The sequence below is a fragment of the Chelonoidis abingdonii genome, chromosome 11 (genome assembly GCF_003597395.2).
Source record: "Chelonoidis abingdonii isolate Lonesome George chromosome 11, CheloAbing_2.0, whole genome shotgun sequence".
Lineage (NCBI taxonomy): Eukaryota > Metazoa > Chordata > Testudines > Testudinidae > Chelonoidis > Chelonoidis abingdonii.
Genome location: NC_133779.1, coordinates 19,420,002 through 19,423,060, shown reverse-complemented (window position 1 = coordinate 19,423,060; position 3,059 = coordinate 19,420,002). Strand labels below are relative to the sequence as shown.

At 59.5% G+C, this 3,059-nt stretch overlaps 1 protein-coding gene across 1 annotated transcript in view; it reads right to left on the bottom strand.

The window, feature by feature from the left end:
* PPP1R3F (protein phosphatase 1 regulatory subunit 3F) overlaps positions 1–3,059 on the bottom strand; it is a 13,188-nt gene that overhangs the window by 3,599 nt on the left and 6,530 nt on the right. The gene's annotated exons all lie outside the window — the stretch shown is intronic.

Sequence of the window (3,059 nt, the reverse complement as noted above, 5' to 3'; positions counted from 1 at the left end):
CTCCCCAGGGTCAATCTGGAGTCACTCCTGATTGCAGAGGGGTCAGGCCCAGATCCTAAGCTCAGCACCAAGGTTAATCCAGAGTCACCCCTGATTGCAGAGGGGTCAGGGCCAGATCCTGATCTCAGCTCCCTTGGGTCAATCCGGAGTCACCCCTGATTGCAGAGGGGTCAGGGCTGGATCCTGAGCTCAGCACCAGGGTTAATCCGGAGTCACCCCTGATTGCAGAGGGGTCAGGGCCGGATCCTGAGCTCAGCTCCCCGAGGTCAATCCGGAGTCACCCCTGATTGCAGAGGGGTCAGGGCCGGATCCTGAGCTCAGCACCAGGGTTAATCCAGAGTCACCCCTGATTGCAGAGGGGTCAGGGCCGGATCCTGAGCTCAGCACCAGGGTTAATCCAGAGTCACCCCTGATTGCAGAGGGGTCAGGGCTGGATCCTGAGCTCAGCTCCCCGAGGTCAATCCTGAGTCACCCCTGACTGCAGAAGGGTCAGGGCCAGATCCTGATCTCAGCTCCCCAGGGTCAATCCGGAGTCACCCGTGATTGCACAGGGGTCAGGGCTGGATCCTGAGCTCAGCACCAAGGTTAATCCAGAGTCACTCCTGATTGCAGCGGGGTCAGGGCCGGATCCTGATCTCAGCCCCGGGGTCAATCCGGAGTCACCCCTGATTGCAGAGGGGTCAGGGCCAGATCCTGAGCTCAGCCCCCCAGGGTCAATCTGGAGTCACCCCAGATTGCAGAGGAGTCAGGGCTGGATCTCGATCTCAGCTCTCTGGGATCAATCCAGAGTCACCCCTGATTGCAGAGGGGTCAGGGCCGGCTCCTGATCTCAGCCCTGGAGTCAACCCAGAGTCACCCACAGCTGTAAGAGGGTCAGAGAAGGATTCTGATCTCAGCCCTGGGGTCAATCTGGAGTCACCCCCAGCTGTAATGGGGGCAGAGCAGGATTCTGATCTCAGCCCCAGGGTCAATCTGGAGTCACCCTGATTGCAGAAGGGTCAGGGCCAGCTCCTGATCTCAGCTCCGGGGTCAATCTGAAGTCACCTCGATTGCAGAGGGGTCCCCAAGGGCTGACCCCGCCAGACCCAGCCTCAGAGGGCGGGAGCAAGGAGGACAGGCAAGGGAAAAGCTGAACGTGCCGCCTGTGTGTCTAGCGGTGCGAACGCCTGTCTGGCGGTGCAGGGCTGTAGACAGAGTCAGTCGCGGTGGGAGGGGCCCGTGGAAATAGAAACTTCCTTTGATGCTCACGTCTTGGCGGAGAAGAAACATTTCTCTCATCCCAAACCCAGCAGCAGAAGGAACCCAGGAGTCCTGGCTCCGAGCCCTCCCTTGCACCCGCTCTAATCACTGGACACCCGGATGCCCCACACCCACACTGGAGACATGGGGGGGGTACAGGCCCCTGCCTTGTACCTCTCGCGGCTCATCTTCATTTCCCGCCCCCCGTACAGATGGGGAAACTGAGGCAAAGCAAGGCCTCGGACTTGGGTCTTCGCCCCCCTGCGAACCTAGAGCAAAGCTCAAGCCCTGGTACCAGCAGTCGCCCACCCGCCCTTCCCTTTGCACAGCCTCTTAATGAGTCCTCGTTAGGGTGAGGTAACGCCCCCCTCGTCAGGGGAAGGATAATCCCTGCGCCTGTCCCAGATCCGTCCCTCGGACTCCAGACTAACCCGGCTCCCCCGATACGGGACGTGCATTAGGGTAACGAGCCAGGACCTGGACCCGCAGATGGAAGCGAAGCCAAGAAAATACACGAGATGTATTTATACCCAGGACCCAAACCCCGGCCGAGATCGGGGCCCCATAGGGCCAGGCGCCTCCCCCCCCCGACGCCGGCCGAGATCGGGGCCCTATCCCCCATCCTATCTGAGATCAGGGCCCTGTTGGGCTGCCCCCCCCCCCAGACCCAGCCTGAGATTCTGGTGCACAAACGCCCATCTTGGGCCCTTTTATCCACCTATCTACCCACTTGAAATGTGATCGCCGGCGAAATCAGCCGACCGCAAGACTTTTCACTCCCTGCTCGGCGCGTTATTAGCTCTGTTTCCTGCCGCTTTTGGAAACCACTTTTTCTACCCGAGTTTCAGAGAAAACACCCCGACGACGTGATTTCACCTCCTCTCTGCAGCCCTCGGTCTGTTTCTTCAGCAATAATAAACGACGGCGCTGCCCCATTTCCCCTACAACTTGTTTTTCACTACGCGGAACTCGCCTGCCGGCAGCTGGAAACGCGATCGTGAAATTTCAGACCGCGAGGGGTGGGGGGTCACCTGAACTGCCTTTCTCCTCTCTTGGCGTTGGGGTTTAAGCTCCCGGCTGGTCTCTGCCCTCCAAGAATGACCGGCAGATCTGCACTGACAGCCTGTAGGGGGCCGCTCGTGTCAGCATGTACACTAGTGAAAAGCAGGCGTGAAAGCCCTTCATTGAGACTGTGTCGTGAATTCTGGTTTGGGAGCACTGCACGCTTGCCTTGCACTGGTACGAAGACACAGTGCAGCAGGGTGTCTTTGTACCAGTGCAATGCTGACCTGGGCACCTTTCACAGTCACTTGGCACAAGTGGTGACGCTTGCACAGAGCAACAATGCTACCCCATCCTGCCCAAATTAAGCCTTTCCCCTTCCACTTGTTGATTCTCTGTCCACAGCGACACCCCGAGACCTCCGAAATCTTCCCCCGACACTCTGTGCCCCAAAGGAGGAAGGGGCAAAGTCAGGGTCCCTCCCCACAAACACCAACCCATGTGTCCAGGGGTCCCCGCGCAATGCTCTGGAACTGCTCCCCACAAAGCCAGGCAGGACTTGGGGAGCCCCCTCTCCCTCGGAGCTGACTGTCTGCAGGTCAAGGAGCTCCCACGGCTTCACCTCCTGGGTCTCTCCTTGGAGCATTCAGCATCCTCTGCCCCTCCGTGCGCTTCCCACAGCGAGTCGCCCCAGCGGGGTCCTGGGGGGGCCACAGGGTCCTGCTCCCCCACTGCGCAGTCAGACATGATCTCAGCCAGCCAGTGACACAGAGGTTTATTTGATGACAGGAACAGGGTCTAACAGAGCTTGTAGGTAC